Source organism: Microtus pennsylvanicus, chromosome 1 (assembly GCF_037038515.1).
Source record: "Microtus pennsylvanicus isolate mMicPen1 chromosome 1, mMicPen1.hap1, whole genome shotgun sequence".
In the NCBI taxonomy this organism is placed as follows: Eukaryota; Metazoa; Chordata; class Mammalia; order Rodentia; family Cricetidae; genus Microtus; species Microtus pennsylvanicus.
In genome coordinates this window covers 218,301,324-218,327,680 of record NC_134579.1, presented here as the reverse complement: position 1 = coordinate 218,327,680, position 26,357 = coordinate 218,301,324, and positions in this window count along the sequence as shown.

Below are 26,357 nucleotides of genomic sequence, written 5' to 3'. Positions count from 1 at the left end.
ATTCTAGGGCCCATGCCCCCCAAGCTGGTAAAGCTTGAGCCTAACTGTTAGGTCCCACGTGGTCTAAATCCCCACAGTTTCCCCCCTCAGGGCTCCTATGCGTCCCCAGGGCAGAGCTGAGCTGGTCCGGCCGGGCATGTGAAACTCTCTGAAGAGAAGGTGGGTGGCTTTCTTCCAGGACTGGCAAGCCTGGCAAGGGTATCTGTATTGTTCATCAGAGCCCTGTACAATGGGAGCCCTGGGTCTTGAGATGCTGTAAGAAGATCCCTGACCTGGTCCCTGGCTGACTCCTCAGGAAGTCACCGCCAGCTCCCACTGCTTCCTGCTGAGTTATTTGTGTTGGCACCTCCGGTCTCACCTGCCACACCTCCGGTTGTGCAAAGCCCCTGAGCAGAATGGGCCACTGTCCACGATCTCTCTGATAACACATCTGGTTCAAGAAAAATGATGCGTTCACCACATGCTCAGAGTTCTGTGGGTTTTAGACCCTTCCCTGAGTCCACGGCAGCTGTACGAGAGGCTGGCATGCTAGCTCAGGGAACTAAGCATCTAGACACCCCAAATGCAGGTTTCCATGGAAGGAGCCCTACTGAAGGAATGGAGAGAAATGCCTACAACAGCGGGGGATGGTAGCCTGGCCACCGACTTCCCGTCCACAGCGAGGCACCGGACAGGCTCATAGGGTGGCCCCACTTAAGTCAAAAGAATAAAAAGCAGTAGGCTGTCAGGCCCAGCACGAGGCCCTGGGATGCTGGTTCAGGGTCTGATGAAAGTTGGTTCTCAACCCCACATCATGTCCATGATATTAATAACTCTTCTAATAAACCCCTCAGCCCCAATAACCCACCTCAGTGTCCCGCTTTAACTTGTATCTGAGACCTTTCCCTGGATCCATGGTCACATGTCCCATCGATCGCTCATGGCTCTGTGGACCTTGCTGCCAGCAAAGCCTCTCTTTAACCACTGCCAGTTCCTTGGTTCTGTCCCCTTCACCCCCTCTGCCTGGACCCGGCTCAGACGCCCTCCGAACGTCCATTTCTGCTGTAAGCCACACAGCCTCGTCCCCCTTGCTCTGTTGCTCCCCACGACTTGTTCCTGCACAGCCTTAGCTGTCCCATTATGAAAGTCCCATGAGTTTCTGCCTGTTCAAGCCCCCACAGATTTTAGAAATTTGGTGTCATGTTTACTGGTTTGGGAAATAGATGGCAAGTGTGTATTGTAGCTTTTAAAATTCAGACCAAACTATGGAGTCTTGGCTCTAGTCCTGCTTGGACCACTAAAGCCTCCTAGTTCTGTGAATAGGGAAGGAGAGGAGAGGGAGCCATGCCTGCGGGGTCTAAGAAGGGACAGCTCATCTCTCAGGGCAGCATAGGACTCCATGCAGACATTTGCCAGTGTGGCTCAGCTTGAGGAAATCAAGCCTAAGCTTGGAGAGAAAATGGTGCTATCGTGCTGGTGTTTTCTGTGCCGCCTATAATTAAAGCGGTTGGGAGATACGGCAATGCTCCCAGCTCCCAGAAAGCCACGTACACAGCTTAACCACAGTTGGGTGACCGTCTGAACACAGCCTACACTGGGCTCCTTCTCCATGAAATAAGGCAAGAGATGCTGTCATGGATACAAGACTCTACTGAGGCTGCAGGCAGAACCACAGGAGGGAAGGGTGCCAGCTCCGAGGCGCACTGCAAGACCTTCCACACTCAGACAGGCACGCGGGGCAGATATAACCACGACCCAAGCGAAGCGTCCTTGGTCCTCTCAGATCCGAGCTCTGTCAGAGCGGGCCTTGGGCTGAGTGATTTGTGGGTGTCACGGCAATCAAGAATTTCATCACAGTGAAGTCCAGCTATTTCCGGTGCCATCTTAACTACAGAGATCTATAGTGTGCATCCTGTTTATAGAACTGCCACAGGTAACGGCATCCTCTCCTCCAGATTCCCTTCCGCCGGTGGCCTGCCATCTCCAATCCTCCAATCTTGTGGCGCCTGAGGTGCTAACATTCTTGATCCCTGGGTGGAAACAGTCTATGCACAAGTTTAGCAAGAAAGAACAAACGGATGAGGGACCTTCTGCCTCCAGTCCTATGGGAGCAAAGTCACAGAGGGTGAGACTGATGTAAATAGAAAGGCAGGAGAAACTGGGGAGACGAGAAAGAAAAGGGGCCCTCACCTAGAAACCTGTGCGCTCAGAGGGCTGCTGAAGAAAACACCCTTGACTGTCGCTGGAGATACTGGAGAGGACTATCACGTCAGGGGTCAGGCAGCCAGGCCACCACCAGCTGCTGAGCTTCCCTTGTCCAAGTCTTTCTTGTAGACGTGCAGACTTCAGCATCCTGAGGAGAGAGTCTGCTCAGCAACAGGTTCCTGTTGTACCCACGGCTCAGGCTGGTGAATACTGACTCTCCAGTGTGCCAGGAGTGAACAAGTTCTCCTCTCTGTGCTGGAGAAGTCTGAGTGTCCACATGGGCCGCACCCAGAGTGTGCCTGACAGGAAGCTCAGCCAGCGCTCGCCCACCGACAGAAGCAATGCACTGGGAAGGCCTCACTTCAGGCTGTGACCTTGGAGCCACTGATTCCCCTGACAGGTTGGAGAGAGCAACCCGTGCTGAGGGATCTTGTCAGTGAGAAGTTCTTCCCAGAAAGGACTGCAGTCCAAATGATCCAGCTCCAAGCTAGGAAAGTGAGGCACCACTCTCTGTCAACAACTATTATTACATCATATATGATTAATATTATACTCATAATTAATTAATATATAATATGGTATAAGATATTATATATAAATATTAATTTATATATAACTTAATTAATATAATAATTATAAGTAATGTTATAATTAATAATAAACTATTATTACATATATATGATTAATGTTTATGTGTGAGTGTTCTGATCTATACTTATATGTAATATTATTTTAAATACATTTCCATTTAAATGTGACCTTTGACTTAAACTTATCATTTTATAATTGAAGGAGATGTGCTTGCACACACTAATTGAGGGAGATGTGCTTGCACACACACTAATTGAGGGAGATGTGCTTGCACACACACTAATTGAGAGAGATGTGCTTGCACACACTAATTGAGGGAGACGTGCTTGCACACACTAATTGAGGGAGATGTGCTTGCACACACTAATTGAGGGAGATGTGCTTGCACACACTAATTGAGGGAGATGTGTTTGCACACACACTAATTGAGGGAGATGTGTTTGCACATACTAATTGAGGGAGATGTGTTTGCACACACACTAATTGAGGGAGATGTGTTTGCACACACTAATTGAGGGAGATGTGCTTGCACACACACTAATTGAGGGGGATGTGTTTGCACACACACTAATTGAGGGAGATGTGTTTGCACATACTAATTGAGGGAGATGTGTTTGCACACACACTAATTGAGGGAGATGTGTTTGCACACACTAATTGAGGGAGATGTGTTTGCACACACTAATTGAGGGAGATGTGTTTGCACACACTAATTGAGGGAGATGTGCTTGCACACACTAATTGAGGGAGATGTGCTTGCACACACTAATTGAGGGAGATGTGCTTGCACACACTAATTGAGGGAGATGTGTTTGCACACACACTAATTGAGGGAGATGTGTTTGCACACACACTAATTGAGGGAGATGTGTTTGCACACACTAATTGAGGGAGATGTGTTTGCACACACTAATTGAGGGAGATGTGCTTGCACACACTAATTGAGGGAGATGTGTTTGCACACACTAATTGAGGGAGATGTGTTTGCACACACTAATTGAGGGAGATGTGTTTGCACACACTAATTGAGGGAGATGTGCTTGCACACACACTAATTGAGGGAGATGTGTTTGCACACACTAATTGAGGGAGATGTGTTTGCACACACTAATTGAGGGAGATGTGCTTGCACACACTAATTGAGGGAGATGTGCTTGCACACACTAATTGAGGGAGATGTGCTTGCACACACTAATTGAGGGAGATGTGCTTGCACACACTAATTGAGGGAGATGTGTTTGCACACACTAATTGAGGGAGATGTGTTTGCACATACTAATTGAGGGAGATGTGTTTGCACATACTAATTGAGGGAGATGTGTTTGCACATACTAATTGAGGGAGATGTGTTTGCACATACTAATTGAGGGAGATGTGTTTGCACACACTAATTGAGGGAGATGTGTTTGCACACACTAATTGAGGGAGATGTGCTTGCACACACTAATTGAGGGAGATGTGCTTGCACACACACTAATTGAGGGAGATGTGCTTGCACACACTAATTGAGGGAGATGTGCTTGCACACACTAATTGAGGGAGATGTGCTTGCACACACACTAATTGAGGGAGATGTGTTTGCACACACTAATTGAGGGAGATGTGTTTGCACACACTAATTGAGGGAGATGTGTTTGCACACACACTAATTGAGGGAGATGTGCTTGCACACACACTAATTGAGGGAGATGTGCTTGCACACACTAATTGAGGGAGATGTGCTTGCACACACTAATTGAGGGGGATGTGCTTGCACACACACTAATTGAGGGAGATGTGTTTGCACACACTAATTGAGGGAGATGTGTTTGCACACACTAATTGAGGGAGATGTGTTTGCACATACTAATTGAGGGAGATGTGCTTGCACACACTAATTGAGGGAGATGTGTTTGCACACACTAATTGAGGGAGATGTGTTTGCACACACACTAATTGAGGGAGATGTGCTTGCACACACTAATTGAGGGAGATGTGCTTGCACACACACTAATTGAGGGAGATGTGCTTGCACACACTAATTGAGGGAGATGTGTTTGCACACACACTAATTGAGGAAGATGTGCTTGCACACAGTAATTGAGGGTGTTGTACTTGTGCACACACTAATTGAGGGAGATATGCTTGCACACACTTTCACATTAACACGCATCAACATGGTGGAGCATGTGACGTGATGGCCATGGACAACCTCAGGGGTTTTGATCTTACAAGCTGAATTCTCTTTGTCTTTCGCTGGGATTACAGAGCTTCTGGAGAATTTCTCATCTCTGCTTCTCGTCTCTGTAGAACCTTGGATTACAATGGATGCCCCTGTACTGGTCAGCATGTGGGTTCTGAGGACTCAAACCGACCACCAAGCTTTCCTTGCATGGAGCTATCTCCCTAGGCACAGTTATTTTTTCAATTTTATCTTATGATGTGATCATGATGTTTCTACATGCGTGTCAGCCTGTGCTGGTCACACCAACCTCCATGAGGTCACGCCAACCTGATTCCCTCCCAACATCTAGGCCACTCTTACCGTACCCAGGCCCACATTTCAGTTTTTTGTGCATGACTGAACACACAACGCTTGTCTTTCCATGTCTGGCTTATTTTACTAAACACTGGGTCCCTGGCTTCACCCATTTGTTGGGGTGACAGGCTCTCGTTCTTGCTTGTGTCTAAAAGCAACCCATTGTGCAGATAAAATATTTCATGTGTGCTCACCCACCGGTATTCTAGTTGGCACCCCAATTGATGTTCTCACGTCAACAGTAAGCAAGGACTCTCTTTATCCTTATTCTCATCCGCATTTGATATTTTTATCGCAACCAATTCTACTGCAAGTTAGGATCTCACTATGAATTCCATTTGAATCTCCATGAAGACTAAGGATACTGAGCGATTTTCCCAGTGTTCACTGGCTACTTGGGAGTCTCCACTTTAAAATCATGCCTTTTTATCACCTTTTTAAACTGAATCTCTTGAGTTTTATTAAGTTTTATGAACTCCTTCTGCATTCCCTATATTCTCCGTCTATCAGAAGCACAACTGTCACTGTGAGGATAGTGGGCACAGGGTTGTGTTGGTTGGCCTGGATGGCCTTATTACTGGGGAAAGTGGGGTTCCCTTTTGGGGTTGTTAGTCTTATTAATAACTCAAAAGAACTCAAAAGAGGGCTATTTTATTAGTATTAAAAAGAAAAATGCCAGGACAGGCAACAGACAAGCAGTAAGTCTATGCAGTTGCCCCCAGGACAGCTGTATCTCGTGCCTGAGTTAGGCCTGGAGGTCAGACACAGGACAGACAGGCAGCCATGTGGTGAGCAAAGGAGTATCAGAGAAAGTATAAATAAGAAAATAAAAAATCCAAAGTACCAGAAAAAGGATACTTGGGCTCTGGCAGGCTTTCCGGTTGGAACCTCCAGCTCACCCCCTGCACCATCTGAAAAGCACTGTTCCTGTCTCTCTCTCCAAACTCCGCCACCTAGAGAGTTTCTGAACAAAGGAACGGCACCAAAAACCCCAGATCACATTCTTTCAGAAGTTACTGCAGCTTCCTCCCCTGAAGTTGCCTCTGCCCAGAGTCCACCTAAAGCACTCAGCTTTTGGGCATATTTGGGCATAAATCCAGCTTGTGGTAGATACATCATCACCCCTTGACTACAACCTATAAAGTCCCCCTGCTTTAGCTCAGGGGCTTGGCTTCTCCAGCCTTCATCTCTGGGACTGGAGAACTCAAATATACCTGTTGTTATACTTTTTCAATTCAGCTTGATCTGGACCACTGCACTGATGGAGAAAGCTATCATGAGGGTGGGGGCAGAAAACCTATTAGCCAGAATCCAAATAATGAGACAGAATAGGAGAAAATAGGAAAATCACTCCCCAAGCAGAACTCCTGGCAAACTGCAGTGACTTTCCTAGGGCGTGGGAATCCTGGAGAGGAAAAGTACTTAATCTCCCAGATCTTCAGCGTGGCTTAAAGTAGACCTGCCTTCCTGAAGTGTGTTCCCTTGGCCAGGTCACTGACCTGCCCAACTGGACTGACCCTTGAGAAGACAGCCACATCTCTTCCCAGAGGCAGACGACACTCTGGGTAAGCAGCAGTGTCCCTTCCTTCAGGAGCCTCCAAGGCTACAGGAACAAGGTGAGAAGAGCCAGAGCATCAGAGAAAGCAATCCTTAGGGGAGGATCTGAAAGGGAAAGACATGGAGGAGCAGGCAGGCTGGCCACACAGTGCCCTCTGCAAGCCTCTGCCAAAGCAGAGGGGCTTCTGGGAAGGAGAATAGTTATTCTTCCCACTTCCCATCAGCAGCTTGGAATGCCAGGTGCGCACCTGGGCTAGGTCCAGGGCTCAGATTCTCTTTTTTATTGTTCTGATTTATCGGAGGGAATATGCTTTTCCTTAATGGACCTCAACAAAGCCCTGAAGCTTCTACCTTTCTGCAAGGTCACTTAGGTTCTAAGAGCAACTCTCTTCCCTTTCCAGGGAAAGGAGAAGTGGGTTCCAAAGTTGACGAGGGTGGGGGTATTAGAGATCCTCCAACCAGGCAACCTGGGGGATAAGATCTGAGGACAAAGTTGTCTCTGCCTGTAGGTGAGCTGCTTCTCCACTCGTCCCTCCAGGCCTTCCCTTCTCCGTGTCTGTGTCCCTGTGCTCCTTTGTATAGGATGCCCACAGCTTCTCAGAGATCACCCTGGGAATGCCACTGTGACCTCATTTCCTGTGAAACCACAGCCTTTTAATAAGGTCACACTCCGGTTCAGCAGGGCTGGAGTCAATAAATTCATTTGTCTCCAACGCTGTGCTCTGCCCACTTCAAGGTTTACGGACCAGTGAAGCAGGACTGGGTTACACACACACACACGCGCGCACGCGCACACACACACACATACACACACAAGTACACACAGACATACACACACATACACACACGTACACACACATACACACATGCACATACACACACAAACACACAGACACACGCACAGATACCTCTGCCTCAGTTTGCCCATGTAAAGTGGGAATGATATCCTTTTCCAGCTATCAGCATGAAAGCAACGCCTCGCACTGCACTTGAGAGCTCACCACAGCTCCCATCCGTATCATGCTTGCACAGCATCTCAAGCTGGAACTTTTCAGAAAAGCATGTCTTTCACTTGAACATGCTAACTGGGCCACAGCCTGTGTAGACAGCCGTGCGGCTCCAGGAGAGAAGAGAGGGAAGAGATGAAATTTACCTTCAAGGCAAGTCATAAATTAGTGGTTGGTCAATGATTTAGCATTATTGAAAGGGGCTGCAAGGCCGAAGGACAGACACGGGCAGGCGAGAAAGGCGGCCAGACCTCTGTGCAGACTTTCCTGAGCTTTCTCCTGTCTGCTGGGTCTGCCCCGTCCAGGAAAACACACATTTGAAGCAGGTCATTTATCTCCACCTGTAATGCTGAGGAAAGTGGGCATGACGGATGGTCACAGATCAGGAGCTAGGTGGAAATTTCCAGGGTTTTACGGAACCATCAAGATACTGCCGAATACCTCAGGCTACACTGTGTTCTCTGTATATGAGTGCGGCTACAACTTCCTGTGGCTTTCGGATCAGTTACTGACAGAATCCAAGACTTGCTCTTGAACAGTACATCTTCCACGCCACTGGAGATGTGGAAATGCCATCACAGTGAATGACACGGTAGAGGTCCCTTGTTTGTGAGCTGTGTGCCTGCTGCATATGACCTGCTGGCCCTCTGGGTATGGGAGTACGCTGAGGGAGCAGGGGGAGGCATGGGTGTCTGGACCTGCTGGGCTCTGTTGAGAAGAGTCTGGGGCCGGTCTTCCTGTAGCCATCCCTTGCTGGGATTAGAGTCAGGTATCTCACCCTTCCTGCACAGGATTGCAACCGCCTCACAGTGGCTTCTCCAAGTCCCCTGAGCACCAGTTGGAAGGGGAGCAAGGTGGGGCCTGTGAGTTGCTATACTGAAGGGAGGGACTTGAACAATATGGTCTTCCCCTTGTTGCCACTTTCCAAGGAGACAGGCTCTAGAGAGGTACAGCCATATCTGACTCAAGGCTTACTTCTTCTGCGATACTCTGAGGGTGTTTGGCTGCCCCTGAGCAGACAGAGAGAGAGAGAGAGAGAGACACAGAGAGAGAGAGACAGAGAGAGAGAGAGAGAGACAGAGAGACACACACACAAAGGAAGAGAGAGAGCAAGAGCATACAAGCCACATGACATCACTGTCACATGAGATCTCTGAGCTGAGCTCTCCTCTCTTACATTCTCCCTCTGCAGCACTTCTAGCACTGTCCAAAGGAGTCTACCAAGCTCAACAAATCCTGAGGGTGACGGTGACGTGTTCCCTTCCAAACACGACGTTGTGGGAGAGGCACATACTCCCCACCCAGAGAGGCGCTGATGACCACAGTGAGTCAGCTCTTGGACTGAAAACTGTCAAGGCCAGCCCTTCTCCTGGGCGACCAGGAGGCACTGAAATCCTCTTACGTTAGAGACTAAACATCCCTTAAAAAATGCAAGTGAAATCATGAAATACTCAATCTGGCGACTGAAGAAAAACAAACTACTTCCAGAAGTGTCTCGGGGCTCACAGACTCTAGGTCGAAGCCCTCTTTCTCAGCCACCTCTTGAGCGAGCCTTGCTGAGCAGATGGCCTTACAGGAAGACTGGGGGTCAGTGAGAGGAACATGTGGCTCGTGGGGAGTCAAGGGTTTCCAGGCTAACCCATAGGTGCTCCCAACACAGAGGACCATTTGTGGACAGGGACAGAGATTGAGCCTTCATCTCCAGAGGAAGCACAGAAATCCATGACCTCTCCTGTAGTATAAGAAAATAAGGCCACCCCTAAACCCTCTCTGTAGCCACTGACTGAAAATACTCCATGCCACGTCACCCACAAAGCACAGCACTCTCCCAGTCTTCCAAGCTACACACTGAGACGAGGCCAAACGCAAGGTCTCACCTCCATGCTCTGTGGAAGTCCCGCATCAAATAAGGCAGCGTGCACTCGGCTCCTGTAACTTCTATATACTAGGCCATGTACTCACCCAAGCAACAGGAAGACGAGAACCAACAAAGACCAGACTCACAGAGATATCCGGGGTGGTGACTGCTAGTGTTCCCACAGGAGCTGGGAAAGCCACAAGGCAGATTCCAGCATCGTTTTCCTGCCAACCCCACTAGACTCAGGTCCAGTCCCCGACTTCAAGATCTGCCTCAGTTATCAGCTTCATGACTGAGATGGAGTGACAGGGGTCCCCTCCTCTGAGGGTCTTCGTGAGGTGGAGTCCATGCATGTGGGCTGTATGACTACCATCATCACCACCCGTCAACCCCTACAGACACGTGGTGGCTCCCCATCACTGGAACCTACTGCATGACGCTCAATGAAGCGATGGCATTCAACAGAAAATCCAGGCAGGAAAGGAAGGAGCTAAGGAATGGAGTTGGCAGAATTATTAAAAGAAAATGAGATGTTCTTAAACTAATTCCCAAAGAGGAGACTCCTACCTGCTACATCAGCTGCCCCCCCGCCCCGTGGGCTGAGGGATGAGAATCATCAAAGGATTGAGGCCAGTCTGAGCCACATGGTGAATTCCAGAGCAGCCTGGACTATGGAGTGAGATCCTGTCCCACTGTGGAGATACGGCCACTAGACACAGTCATCCCACTGAACATGGGGTGTCCTACAGACACACACATTGATGAGACAGAGGCACCCCCACTGGATACAGATGTACCCATGGGTAGATATGGCCCTCTAGACAAACATGTCTAATTGGATATGTGTCCCCGGACCCCATTAGACATACATCTCACTGGAGACCCATGTCTCACTAAGTAGATACATGCCAGGAGATACATGTGCCCCACTGACACGTATATCCCATCCAATCCAGTCTTGAGCAGTTGATACACTTTGGCCTTCAGTTTAGCCTGAACTGGACCATGAATTCTCCTGAATAGCATCCCCAATTTGTATTACGTAAGGGAAAGCTGCCATGACCTTCATGTCTTATGATTAGAGACGGTATCTCTAGGAAAGCCACAAGCACAGGGTTTCTCCAGTATCTGCAGGGAGCTTCTAGGAGTAGTTAATGCATTCCTGATTGAAAGGTCAGATTCATGTCCTGGCTGACAGATTAAAGTGTTCAAGAGAACCCCCCCCAATAGGTTAAAATAAAACTGATCTTTTGGCATTAGAGGTCAGAAGCATTTCCTTTAAGAGCCCATGAGGATGCTGATGGACCCAGTGGGTGGTCTGCGGCTTACTCCACACCCCAAGGGAGCTCTACCCAGTGGACAGGCAGACCTCACCCCTAGGACACCACTGAAGCGGGATTAAATGAAAACTCAGGGTCAGAAATTGGGGCTCAACCTAAAGATCCAAAAAGCAAAAGAGCCAGCACTGACTCTTACCTCGACCTCAGTCTGAAACGGCGATCCTTCCTCCAGGAATCTCACAATGAGATTGTGTTGAGAGCTGTTTCTTCCTGTCTTATAATCTAGGGCTGGTATTAAAGACATACATCACCGTCATTAAAGGCATGCACCGCCCAGTTTCTATGGTAACTAGTGTGGCTACTGGGATTAAAGGTGCATCTCATTATGGCCACCAGGATTAAAGGTGTGTGTTACCATAACCTGGTCTGTAAAGCCGAGCAGTGGACTGTTTTACTCTCAGATCTTCAGGCAGTCTCTATTTATTAAAATTTATTAAAATATAATTGAAATGCCACTACACCCCACCCCATGATCCCATTTCTAGCAACACTGCTCCAGGACCCACCCATCCTTCCCAAGTCACCCACAGCCCCAAGGACGCGGACCCCATCTAAAACGATCCTTCAAGTCAGTACTCGGCCAAGCCTGCTCCAGGGAGGAAGGTGGAGCATCCGCAGCACACTGCCCTTTTCTGACCTTTCATTTAGTCCGTACCCTACCTGGATTCCTTGGCCTAAAAACAGGAGCTCACGAAGAGGTTTCATGTCTAACCTGATTTTTTAAATGGTAAACTTTGGGATGATATTCAAGCATGAGTTCATCTGTCTCTGCAAGGCCAAGCTCACACAGCAGCTTCACGGTCTGCAGTCAGCCGCTGACCCCTTGTCAGTCTGACACAGCACCTCCATGGTCTCCAGTCAGCGGTTGGCTCTTGTCAGTCTGACACACAGACACACCACTATTCAACCATAACATTTCATTTCTTGTTTATCCCCAAGATCACACGTCAATATCATAAAAGAAAACACAGTCCACCTTTAAAAGCCTAAACGAACCAACATAAGGTCACAACTAGGAGCCCCCAACCCTTAGTCTATGGGATCTGAACAAGAGGTACACCAAGCGCCCAGTGTGAACAAGATTGCAGCTGCGGCCTGCCTACCGCCTTTTCTGTACTACACTCTACACTCCAGCTATGCCTGTGGTGACCTAGAAGACTCGGGCCTACCTATGCACCACAGTCTTGCTTCACCTCCTCCCACTCCATCTTTGAGAAGCACCCACAGCCATTCAACCCAAAAGTAGCCAGCTCTGTGTAGGACGCCCCTAGCTCTTTGCTTAGCCTGAGTCCCCTGTCTTCCTGATAGAACCCTCCCTTCTGGCTACAGTATCCTTGGGGGCATACCATTTCCCTTCTTCTCCCCAGTTTCTTTAGCATGTCCTCCTGACTATGGGGATGCAGGCACACTGGAAGACCTGATTGCTTTTGTGAGAGAAAACAGAGATGGGAATGAGAGCTCATGTTTGTTCAACTGGGAAGATCCGGGGCCCTGGTGTGGCACATGCCTGCTTACAGAACATTTGGGGACCCCATCCAGACACCGCTATACCATCATCCTGGGAAAGTAGGGCTAGAGAGAGAGAATATACATGGTTCTATCCACTCACCACTCCGCCTCTGATGATCCCTGGACCTGCAGATGCCAGCACCTGATGGAAGAGTGACTTCATCCGAGAAATATGAGGGAAGCTGAGCAGCCCTCAGAGGGACTCCATCTGGGGAGACACCACCCCATCACAGAGACAGGCATAGCTAACCAACATCCTCAATGGCCCGCTTCCTATAAATGATAATTGAGTCTCAGGAGCTTTAATTGTTTCACAATCCATTTCCTTTTTTGAAAATAATATTTATAGGAGATGATATGAAAAAGTAAAGAGTATCTTCCCCTTGGCTATTAGCCAAGAAGAGCGCTACGACCTGACCCCAGCAAATACATGCTTGGAGACTGAGAGGCAACCTCAGCTGTGGTAACTCTTCAGGAAGGAATGTGGCATTGGGTTCCTCTCCTCCTCTGAAATCCCTTCCACAGACAGCAAAGCAGCAGTGGAGTTGCCGGTGCCTCTCGCGGGATGTTGGCGTTTTTAGCTTAGTGAAGGCAGTTGTATTCACATAACACAACAACGCATATTGGAATTACTGCTAGGAGAGCTTCACAGGGGTGAGGCTCGGCAGCTAAGGACCCAACACGGGTGGAAATGAAGACAAGGTGTTACCATGACGGGCTTGGGAAGGGTGGAAATGAGCAGAGAGACTGGGTATGGTGCCATTCAGGACCCCGGTGAAGCATCTTCCTCGCCTGGAGTCTGCACCGAGTTCCCGCTCCTTAACTTAGCCAAGAACAAACGGGTAGGGCTCCAGCGGAGACCTCAAAACTGAGTGACGGTCCTAGTGGCCACACAAAAAGGCAACTATGACAAGGGCCGGGTAAGTCTAGTCCTGATTCCCCAAGGTTGTGGAGCGAGGAACTGTGGATTCCACGGGATTTAACCATTCAAGGAAAAGGCACAAGGGAGCCACGCACTGGTCTATGGGAAAGAGAGAGAGAATGCCTCCTGTGAAGTCTGCCTACCCTCCCCAGAAAAGTCCCTATTTATACCCACGGTCCCCAGCAGTATAAATTGGTTTACTCTCTGTCATACAATCCCTCCCCAGCTTGAATTACTGTACGCAAAAGTACTCAAAATTCTTGTAAAATATAAAAATTATTCTAGTAACAGTATTCTGACAATTATATTTGTGGCAAATTATTAATAGATAAAGACGATCACGGCCAACAGAGAACCCTGCCTTTAGGAATTCCATTCCCAGGCAGAAACGTGTGGCTAACAAAACGTGATTCTTTTTTTGTATAAGATGTGTGAATTTACTTCCCTGTCACCCTAGAAGCCTAGGGCTGAGGAGAGGCACTGGACCCGTGCCCTCATTTCCATCCGATCTGGGGTCCCACAGCCATCAGCACTTAGGCAAAATGCATAGTCACCCTCGGTGCTAGCATTTCCAGGGTACCATGGCCACGCAAGAACCATCAGCATTCAGGCAAACGCCCAGGTCACCCTAGGGCTTTACGGCCTATGAAACCTATGCACATGCGCAACATAACCAAGCTGTACATCAGCATGGTTACATAAGCCCCTATGCGCATGCGCTGAACTACCTTTAAAAAGCAGATGTTCCTCCCTCACGTTCTCTTTAGCCACATTTCTTTCAGACAGGCCTGTGCACCCCCTTCTTTCATCTATATTAATAAAAGCTCTTAAAGTGGGTTTCCTTGTATATCTTGTGGTCCGTTCTCGCACATGGTGTTACCAACCTGGACAGGAAAGGACAACTTGGCCTGTCGGAGTGAACTCTCGTCGGGACCCTTTCATGGCCCTGGGTAGCGGCAGACAGCACACACCCCAGCAGTCAGGCAGGAAGCTGAAGCCTGGATCGGCTAGCCGCTGTGGAAGCTGGTCATCTTATAAAATGCCCAGGCCAAGAGTCACCAGAGACTTCAGCCTGTCCTCGAGGAAATACAGGTACTCTCCTGTACCTCTGTCCGTAAAATGTCCCTCAACCAATCAGGACAAAGCAAATCTTGTTTTCACTTCTCTTTAAAGCCCTGCTAGGGAGTAGAGCTGATAAGATCTAAATTTATGGTAGCAAACTCAGGCCTGGAAAAGACCCTTCCCTGAGTGACACTTCAGTGGGTGCTTCGGAACATGGACCAGGTTTCAGCACGGAATCTGGACCCATCCTAAAGAGAATCGGCAAGAAAACATAGCTGCAAACATTCCAGAATGCGACACTAAATAGAGCCGGCCCTCCTCCTAGGGAGGAGCTTTCTGGAAAGGAGACACCCCCGACCCCAGTGCTCTGCACACGGTCCACCCTGGCCCGGAAGCTCGGTGATTGCCACTCCAGACACAGCGGAGCAACTCACGTTGTAAGATGTGAACCCCTTGGCATTCAGCACGCCTTTAATCCCAGACTCTAAGCCAAGGCAGGTGGATCTCTATGAGTTCAAAGCCAGCCTGGTCTGTATTGAGTTACATACAGGTCAGTCTGGGATACATAGTGAGATTCTATCTCAAAAATAAAATTAAAAAAAAATTTAAAGGTAAGAAACCCACAAACATGTTGAGAGAAGGTGCCCTACTCTGTGTGTGCTCCCAGAGTGCTGCTGCTACTGCTTTGGTGGTGCGTGCATGCATGTGTACGTGTGTGCATGTGTATGTAGGTGCATGTATATATGTGTGTGTGTATCAGAGTGTCTGCATAGGCATGTGTCGGTGTGTGTTCATAGATATGTATCTGTGTGTCTATGCATGTGTGTGTGTTGCATGGCTGGGTGTGTATGTGTGTGTATGTATGTTGCATGGGCAAGTGTGTATGTGTGTATGTTGCATGGTTGGATGTGTGTGTGTGTTGCAAGGGCAGGTGTGTGTATATATATGTTGCATGGGTGGCTCTGTGTGTGTGTGTGTGTGTGTATGTTGCATGGTTGGATGTGTGTTGCAAGGGCAGGTGTGTGTATATATATGTTGCATGGGTGGCTGTGTGTGTGTGTGTGTATGTTGCATGGTTGGATGTGTGTTGCAAGGGCAGGTGTGTGTATATATATGTTGCATGGGTGGCTGTGTGTGTGTGTGTGTGTATGTTGCATGGTTGGATGTGTGTTGCAAGGGCAGGTGTGTGTATATATATGTTGCATGGGTGGCTGTGTGTGTGTGTGTGTATGTTGCATGGTTGGATGTGTGTTGCAAGGGCAGGTGTGTGTATATATATGTTGCATGGGTGGCTGTGTGTGTGTGTGTGTGTATGTTGCATGGTTGGATGTGTGTGTGTGTTGCAAGGGCAGGTGTGTGTATATATATGTTGCATGGGTGGCTGTGTGTGTGTGTGTGTATGTTGCATGGTTGGATGTGTGTTGCAAGGGCAGGTGTGTGTATATATATGTTGCATGGGTGGCTGTGTGTGTGTGTGTGTGTGTGTGTGTGTGTGTGTGTGTGTTGCATGGGCAAGTGTGTCTGGGGGAGCATAAACAGAAAAGACAGTCCCTGAGGCAGCTGTGGAGAAATGACACCCCTACTCCCAGAAACACATTTGAAATCCTCTCTCTCTCTCTCTCTCTCTCTCTCTCTCTGAATGATCTGTGTTGCTGTCACTCTTTGACCTCCACTCATGCTGAGTGTAAGCACGTTCTGAAAGAAAGCCAGCTTCTCTTCCCCCCACCTCCACTAGCGCTAGGGCTGGGCCATGCTCACCAAGGTGGCTCCAGGTCAGGGGTGGGGTTCCACTGCTCGGCTGGGCCATGCTCACCAAGGTGGCTCCAGGTCAGAGATGGGGCCCACTGCTGTGAGGTTCTAGGTCTCTTCTTGTCATCTGAACCAATGCTGGAGGGCAGTCTCTGTGCCAAGGGTACAGCTGCCAGGCCAAAGGGCAAATGCAGCATAATTTTAGCAGTGACTGCCAAGTGGGTGAGCCAGATTCCTGTCTCTGTAGCAGAAACCTAACAGGACACCTCCAGGAATGAGGAGTTTTCCTGGTTTATGGTTCCAGGCCCAGGTTAGTCAGCTCCATCACTGTGTGCCTGAGGCAAGGCAGGAATTTAAGGCGGTGGGGGATGTGTGGCTCAGATGCTTATGCCAAGGTGGGCAGGAAATTGTGTGAGACCAGGTAAGAGAAGTACTCCATGGTTAAGCTTCTCTAGCCACCCAACTCTTCCACCAGGACACCTCTCCCAAGAGTCCATTCGAAATCTGAATCCATCAATGGATTCAGGCACATTCAACCTTGTAGTGGCATTTCATTTGTATTTTAATAAATAAAGCCTACCTGAAGATCAGAGAATAAAACAGCCCCACTGGTCAGCCTTACAGACCAGGCAGTGATGAGACACACCTATAAACCCAGTAGCCACACTAGTTGCCATAGAAACCAGGTGGTGTATGCCTTTAATTTCAGTGGTGCATGCCTTTAATCCTAGAACTAGAGAGGATTGTAAAATGGGAGGAGACAGCTCTCAGGCAAGTCTCATTCTGAGGTTTCTTGGAGGCAGGATAGCCATTTCGAACTGAGGTAGAGGTAAGAGCCAGTGGCTGGCTGTTTTGCTTTTCAGACCTTCAGCTTGAACCCCAGTTTCTCTTTCTGAGTTTTTATCGATCATTCTTCACAACCTTTTGACATTGTGGCATGACATCATCATCTACAAACTTCATATTCGAGAGAGAACCAGGGAATCAGGTTATGAAAAAAATAAAAATATTCTCATATCATTTTCAGGACTTTTTGATTTTCCAGATCCCGTGTGTAGCATCCTCGGCCCCAGGTGGCCTGTGGGCTATGAGGCAGAGATGCTAGAATTCTGATGAGGTCATCACCCTCACAATCTCCGGAAAGACCCGCACTACAGGCCCACAGGCATATCTCATTAGTCTCCTAGGCTGCTCTTCATCCATCCACGTTGACCGTCAACATTAACCGTCTTATCAACTGCTCGTCAAAACCAGGCAACTCCTCCTCCCCAGAGGGCGCAAGCACAGCAGTCCACATCCATCTTTGTGACACAGGGCACATTTCAAGTTACTGTGGATTGCTGAGCGGGCGTGGACAGCACAGCACTGTAGCAGAAATCCTAACGTAGTGTGGCCGAGCACATTCCCACATTCACTGGCCACTGGCTGACCCTGTCTCGGTGTCCAGTGGCCAATGCTGTTTTTCTTTGGGAAAACATTACTTTGCATTCCTCTCCGGTCTTCAGCCCCTCTCCCCTGTTGACTGCTATTGCAGGGATGTGTATGTTGCTATTTCAACGCTGTACATGTTGCCATTTCAGCATTGTACATGTTGCTATTTCCACATTGTAGATGTTGCTATTTCCGCATTGTAGATGTTGCTATTTCCACATTGTATATGTTGCCATTTCAGCATTGTATATGTTGCTATTTCCACATTGTACATGTTGCTATTTCCGCATTGTAGATGTTGCTATTTCCACATTGTATATGTTGCTATTTCCACATTGTAGATGTTGCTATTTCCGCATTGTAGATGTTGCTATTTCCACATTGTACATGTTGCTATTTCCACATTGTAGATGTTGCTATTTCCACATTGTACATGTTGCTATTTCCGCATTGTACATGTTGCTATTTCCACATTGTACATGTTGCTATTTCCACATTGTACATGTTGCTATTTCCACATTGTAGATGTTGCTATTTCCACATTGTATATGTTGCTATTTCCGCATTGTAGATGTTGCTATTTCCACATTGTACATGTTGCTATTTCCGCATTGTACATGTTGCTATTTCCACATTGTACATGTTGCTATTTCCACATTGTATATGTTGCTATTTTAGCACTGTGCATGTTGCTATTTTGGCATTGTACATGTTGCTATTTCAGCGCTGTATATGTTGCTATTTGTGTTATAAATCCATTCTAGTTTGATGTTTGTGTTTGACTTTCTCCTCACCCAGAGCACTTCCACTTGCATAATGAATACTGAAACCCCTCTCCCCTTATTTGCTTTGGGATTTAGTTAGTGTCTCCTCTATTCAAAATCATTAATGTTTTCCTGCATCATAGTTTGACAGTTAAAACCAGTTGTCCAGCTGGTCTCAGAGCTGAGATTAAATTCAAATTTATGTCACGGACTCCCTGATGAGGGATTCTCCTCTGTATGCTGTGGATATGTTTTATTAGCATTGGGAATAAAGAAGCTGCTTTGGACAATGGCTCAGCAGAGTAAAGCCAGGCCAGATATCCGAGCAGAGACAGAGAGTAGGCAAAGTCAAGCAGACACCATGTAGCTGCCGAGGGAACAAGACATGTGAGAAATGAGGCAACCCCATGGCCACGTGGCAATGCATAGACTAATAGAAATGGGTTCATTTAAGATGTAAGAGCTAGCTAGAAATATATCTGGGCCACCAGCCAAGCAGTGTTGTAATTCATATAGTTTCTCTGTGATTATTTTGGGTCTGGGCAGCCGAGAAACAAAAGCATAGTCTCCGTTTGCAGCTCCCCATAGCTTTAAGGGCCCTGGACTTCTGAACAGGGGTGAAGGATGGAAAGGAGGAGCAAGAAGAAAAAGAGAGGGGAGATTGAGGAAGAGATGAAGTGGAGGGGGAAAGTAGGAGGGGAGATGCCAGTTTGCTACTGTGGGGGATTTTTCCCTATAGCTAAGAAACCCAGTGAGCTTGTCGCCCTGCTGAGGACGACTGCCTGGGCCTTTTCCTGGATGCCAACAGCTACCTTAGCCAGGGAGCCTCTGAGGGAGGATGCGGACCCACTTGTCATATACTGTAGGTGTGGAGTGCCCTCTGCTGGACACTTGGAAGAAGGACAGCCGAACAATCAAATTGGTTTCTTTATCATTAAGAGAAAATGTGACTGTCTTTAGGGTTTTTGTTTGTGTTTCAGGAACACAGAGTGAGCCCTATAGTGGCATTTCATTTGAATTTTAATAAATAAAGTTTGCCTGAAGATCACAAAAGCAAAACAGTCAGTCACTGGCTCTTACATCTACCTCAGTCCGAAATGGTGATCCTGCCTCCAAGAATCTCAGAGCTGAGAGCTATCTCCTCCTGTCTTATAATCTTCCCTAATGCTGGGATAAAAGGTGTGTGTCACCACTTCCTTGTCTGTAAGGCTGTGCCTGAGGAACATAAACCATGCTGGGAGGTGTGAGAACAGTCAGGTCATCTGAGCCCCTCACAGAGTCTAAGTCCAATGTCAAGGACACTCACTATGCCCACAGCTTCCCTAACCCAGACCTTGTCTGACCTGCAGCCCAGGCATGCTATTCCAAATCCCTTGGGGAGAGGTTCACGTTCCACAGTTGACAGCTTCCCAGGTAGGTGTAGGCAGACTGCTCATTCATTCCTGGCTGCCCAGACCTGAAATAATCACATAGAAACTGTATTAATTAAAACATTGCTTGGCCAATTAGCTTATGCTTCTTATTAACTAACTCTTACATCTTAAATTAACCCATTTCTATTATTCTGTGTTTTGCCACCAGGTTGTGGCTTACCAGGTAAAGTACCAGCGTCTTTCTCCTTTGGAAGCTACTTGGCATCTCCCTGACTTCGCCTTCTTTCCTCCTCTATCTGCTTGGAATTCCCACCTTGCTCTATTCTGCCCTGCTGTAGGTCCAGCTTTATTCATTATCAATGGTAACAAAAACATTCACAGTATACAAAGGGGAATTCCACATCGGGTAGGCCTCTCCTGTGTCACACAGAGACTGAGTGACTCAGCAAGTGCTGATGAGGACTGCCCATGACTGGCACTCAGGCCATTAACCCATCCACTGCTGCAACCCTCACTGTCACCACCAGGAGGTGCTGCTGTGACTCTCTTCTTACAGATGGAAGCTGACTTCCCTCGTGGGAGAGAGGGGATGAAGTGGTGACCTGACCTTCATGGAATGACCAGGCAGTCATGAGAAGAAAAGTCCCTCTTTTCATCTCTGCAAAGTGACCTGAAGTAATCAGCTTCCTTCTGTCCTGTTCTTGTGAGCAAAGTTGATATGGGATGTCTCTCTGTATGCTGTGAATATGTTTTATTACCATTGGTTAATAAAGAAGCTGATTTGGCCAATAACCAGGCAGAATAGAGCCAGGTGTGAAATCCAAACAGATACAGGGAGAAAATGGGCAGAGTTGGGGAGACAAGAACAGCAGTTGAAGAAGCAAGACATGAGGTAGAAAACACAAGCCTCGTGGTATTTATAGAATAATAGAAATAGGTTAATTTAAGTTGTAAGAGCTGGTTAATAATAAGCCTGAGCTAATAGGTCAAACAGTTTGTAATTAATATTAAACTTCAGAGTGGTTATTGGGAACTGGCAGGCAGGGGAGAAATCTCCAGTTACACAGAGTCCCTTTGAGATGGCTGGCCCACTTGCTTGCTCTTCATTTCCGTTTTCTTTGGCTGTTCCCTCAAGCCAGCCCTCTTGGTCTCTGCTCATCTCAAACATGCCATCTGTGGTATGCACAGCTTCTCAGTTGGGAGCTACAGAATTCTTTCAAGGAACTCGCAGCCTCCCCTTGAACTCGCAGCCTCCCCTTGAACTCGCAGCATCCCCTTTGGGGGTAGAAGTCACTGCTTCTCTGCTCTTGATAGCAGCTGCATGAAGCAAACATGCACCTGTCCCAGTACACAGGTCCTGGTTTGCCTGTTCCAGCATTCCAACTTGGGTGTCTTCCAGATTGCACCTGCCCCAGGGTTCTTGCCCCATTGCACCTTCCCCATAATTCCTTCAGCATTGCCCCTGCCCCAGGGCTCCTGCCCTATTGCCCCTGCCCCAAGGTTCCTGCCCCATTGCCCCTTCTCCAGGGCTCCTGCTCCATTGCCCCTTCTCCGGGGTTCCTGCTCCATTGCCCCTTCTCTGGGGCCCTTGTTGGCACCAAGCAGCTACTTGCAGGGCTTCATCCTCTTGCCTCTCTCAGTCCCTTCTCCCAGCTGGCCGTGTGGAAGCAAAGTACATTCACATGTCAGCAGAAATGAACTGTCCACCCAGGTTCCCAGGACGCTTGGATCCTGGTGAGATGGGCTGCTCTGGCCCAGATCCATGAGAGAGAGGTAGCAGGTATGTGATTATAGCAATGGTAGGCAGGCCTTGACTTGCACTAGCTTAGAGTGATGCTGGCTCACACGTGTGCAACATCTTAGCCTAACTCTGGATGTCCACACACTGAGAAGTGGATGTGATCTTGTGCCCCCGTGTTCTTACCTACATAGAGGCAGCTCTCTGCTGTGCTGCCCAATGCGTTTGGACATGCCAGGTCCACCCCCTGAGAGTCCTCCTCCCGCCTGACCCTTTGCTGTGCTCTCTGCCTGGTGAAATGAAGGTGTTGGGTCTACATGAAGCAGATCTTTGAAGACAACTGTCCAGGGTCTCCATGCTACGACTCAGGTAAGGACTGACCAGTGCCAGGTCCATGAGTTCAGAAACCTTTGCCCCGCAGGGCCCTACTGCCCCCCTGGGCTAAAACACGGGGGCCAACACCCATAGTTCCCATGAGCATCCAATGCTCCTTGGGAAAATCCTTTCAGGGCCAGGGGAGGCCTCAGGAGAGTAAACTGCCCAGGCAGGACACGACACTCAGAAACCCTGCACCGAACTCAGAGCTCTCCCGTGAGGGGGCTTTAGAGGGTTCTCAGAATTCAGAATAGGGGACCTACCATATGCAAGTACAGGTAATCAGAATTCAGAATAGGGGACCTACCATATGCAAGTACAGGTAATCAGAATTCAGAATAGGGGACCTACCATACGCAAGTACAGGTAACCCTTGGGAAACAGCCAGCTCTGAGGGAGGCTCTGAGATATTGGACCAACCCGTGTCCACGGGGTAACACAGCAGGACCCTGCCATAGGGTGTGATGCCACTCACAATCTCGCAAGCCCCTCAGTCACAGCATTCTGCAAACAGCGTCTCTCAGATCAGGCACACAGACTAGAGGCTCCTGGCCCCACAGTCTCCAGAGCATGAAAGTCGTGTGCAGTGCTTGAAAAGTCAGAAAGCTGGGGAAAGAACCTAGGCACGCTTCCACGGGAGAGGAGCGATGGTTCCCGTTAATGTGTGAAGTCAGCCCTGCACAGGGCACAGAGAAAGGGCACAGGGCACAGGGCCTCCCACATACCTGAGACTCAGGGAGGCAGCCTGGTTGCCAGCCCTCCCAACAAGCCAGGGAGTCTCCAGGGCTGAGCTCTGCCTCCCTCTGCAGAAATGAAGTAAAACGTCCACTTCCCAGCAAAATAAATGGCAAAAGTTGGAAAGTATATAAATATAAATGATTAAATCTGAACATGATGGCTGATTCTACATTAAATGTGAATTCCATAAATTTGGAGGTATCAGTGTCCTCTAAAATGCAAGGGAACGCCAACGGATGACAAGCGAGATGACAGGTACCACGGATGCTTATAGAACAGTGTGGAGCCTACTGACAGACAGACAGACACACACACACCCTGGACAAGCAGTCGGGATTTCTATGTACGGGACACTGAGCCAATGAGATGACTGGAGAAATAAATGGAGACCAGAATGTTCCTGCCCACAGCTCCAAGCCCCCAGCAGGATGAGAATGGAGAGGAGGAGCCGTGGACCAGCCAGCCTTGCCTCTATTCACAGAGAGACTTCTTCCAGGCCTCTCTTTCTTCCCTACGTAAAGAGAAGCTCATAAAACAGAGTCAAGGAAGGAAAAACTGCTGTCCCGTGGGTCTCGGACAAGCCCTTCCACCATCCCATACCAACCAATAACCAACCACATGCCAGCCCTGTGTTTATCCCTTAACGCATGTGTACCCAGGTCGATGAGACCACCTTTGGCCAGATTCAGCCAGCTCAGGCACCCTCCATAATGTAAGCGGTTCCTGTACCCAATCCTATGGGTGTCAGTCCTCTGGGTCCCTGAATCGGGGGTGCCCTGCACAGCTGCTTGGAGAAATGTTCTCTTGACACCTGGATAAAGGCCTCTGTGATGGGGGCCGAGCAAGCATCCCCAGCCTGTGACGCTCTGGGCTGTCAGCCATGTTAACCTCTCCTCAGAGCCCCGACTCCCCCTGCTTCTTCCAGCCCGTGCCCTTATGCAGCTCCTGGTTGTCTCTATTTGCAGGGAGACAGAGTCGCTGCCGGGTTCTCTAGACAGAGGAGGAATGGAAAACGGCACGTGCCTGAGTATGGCCGACAAACCTGTGGACACACCAAACACAGGGCTTGTGTGGGGCGCTCTGCATCATCCCTGGGAAGATCGTTCGTTCCTGTCACCCACACACAGCAAGCATCAGTTCCCAAGCCTACTCCCTGCCCAGGACCGGTTTTGGAATGTCACCTGGGGTGGTTCCCATCCTCCAGAACTCTCCAGTGCTTAGGAAACTCATTCCCTTTATGAACGAGAGCTGCACTGTGTGGGATCCCTAAGGAGAGTCTTCCTGAGAAGTGTGGTACCGGGAGAGCTAACACATTGCAGCGCTCCCAGAGCTGGAAGACCAGAGAGTCTGGAGTTAGCTGAGGATTAGCATCCCTTGGACTGAGGAGAGAGGAGACTTAGGACTCCAGTCCCAGGCCAGTGCTACTCTGATGACTTTGCAGCCCTTGCTTTCTCTAAGGCTCAACAGTCCCCCTCAAATGCTAACAACATAGATGGTGTCCACAGCTCCCCTGTCCTGAAACTGCCCTGTGATTGATGCTACGAACTAGGCAGCAGGGCCTTGAACTTGAGATCACTGACTCAGGCCAGTGTGGACTCCGGGGCATTTGGAGCTCAGGTGCCAAGTCAGAGGCTGGGCCACAACGGCCAGGGCTGGCAGGGTTCCCTTGGTTTCTTTCCTTTTCCACTCTCAGACCTGGCAATGATCCCCAAGGATGAGGCTCTGTCCTCCCAGGTTTAGTGTCTGCAGACATGTAGCTCCTCTACAGGGTGACTCAAGCCCCAGAAGAGAGTCCTCAGGAGAGCGGCAGACACTGCACTGTGCACAGCACTTCTGAGAAGCTGAGGCTCTTCCAGGGCTTGATCCCGTCAATGTGTAATAGTCAGCTTCCGGCTGCACTGGGTGCTCAGGAATGACACAGCACCCTGGGTCCTGTGACCCGACTCTGGTTCCAGTCTATGTCGTCTGCGTCTGCACAGCTGCCCGGTCCCTTCTGGTCACAGTGTGCACAGAGCACCTGGTCCTCACAATGCCTGTTCCTCCTTCGGACCTTTGCTCACCCAAGTGAGCCTTGCACATGGCATGGACTTGGGTCACATTTTCTATACATCCTGTCAACCTGTATGTATGTACTTGCATGTGTGTGCACACCCGCTTATGTGCCTGAGTGTGCAAACACGTCCTATGTACACGTGCTGTCACAGGCCACCCCCAGAACTGGTCCGCACCTTTCCATTGAGGCCTCTTACAGGACACTTGCCCTCCAGACCACCTGTCCCACGAGTCCCCAGGATTCTCCTCTCCACCTCCCACCCCCCACCCAGGGATGTGAGTTTATGGATTCGTGTTGCTGTGCCCAGCTTTAGTGTGGGTTCCGAGGACTCAGGTTCACCTGCCCCAGCAGCCCTGTCTCTGGATTTGATGAGAACCTAGCTGACTCCTGGGGAATTGTGGGAGCAGTGTCTTCCCTGCTGGATCAGATTAAAAACAGAACTTCTTCTGAAATGTCAAGTTGTCGCATAGGTTTGAGGTCCATCTGTCGGAACTCAAAGAAAAGGTGCCGTGGCAAGCGCAGACACAAGGACGGTAAAGCAGGAGGCACCACAGACCTTCAAACCAGAGACCTGAGGACATCAAGGCATCCTACAGGCTTGGGTTCCTCAAGGCCTAAGGCCAGTCTCCATAGCCCGCCTGAGCCAGAACCTTTGCGTCCTGCCCAGCCGTGTCAGGGCAGGTCCTGCTATGACCTCACCAGGAGCCATTGTGAGGGTTCTACCAGCAGGTGTGACCTGTGGCCCCGCCTGGAATCTCTGGTTGAATTGAGAGGAGCTGTGAAGTGGTGCCCTGTGCGACTTTATTGTTTCTTGTGACGTTGTGTGTGGGGTTTTTTTGTTGGTTTTTATGTGTGCTATGTATGTGTGTATGTGTCAGTGTGTGTAAGTGTGTGTTTACAGGTTTGCTTGTGTGTGTGGCTTCTGTGTGTGTATAGGTTCACTTTAGTGTGTACATCTGTGAGTGTATAGCTTGTGTGTGTATGTGTGTGAAACTATATACATAGGTTCACGTGTGTGCGTGCGTGTGTGTGTGTGTCCACGCGTGCGCGTGTGGCAGGGACACCTCCATGCAGAAGAGTCAGAGTCTGACCTGTGGAGGTCAGAGGTCAGCTTAGCTGCTGTCTCTAAGGTAGGCATCCATCTTACTCATTTTGAGGCAGAGTCTCTCACTGGCTGGAGCTGGTCAAGCGTCTAGACCGGCTTGCCGGTGACTGCCAGGGATCTGCTGTGCCAACCCCACAGTCTCAGATTAAAAGCCTGTGTGGCTGATCTGGCTTTTGAAAATGTGAGATCAAGAGACTGAATTCGGTCCTATTCCTACATGGTCATCTAGTTCCCTTCTGAACTACCTCCCCCAGCCATTAATTGTGTGGGTTTTGTTTGTTGCCCTGTTTTGTTTCTTTGGTTTTTCATTTGTTTTAATGTGGACGGATACTTGGTCTGTGCGCATGTCTGTGCACCACATGTGTGCCTGGTACCCCAGGAGGGCATGGGTCCCCTGGAAGTGGAGTTACAGATGACTGTAAGCTGGCCTGTGGGTGCTGGGAATTGGATCTGAGTCCTCAGGAAGAGCAGTCAATGCTCTTA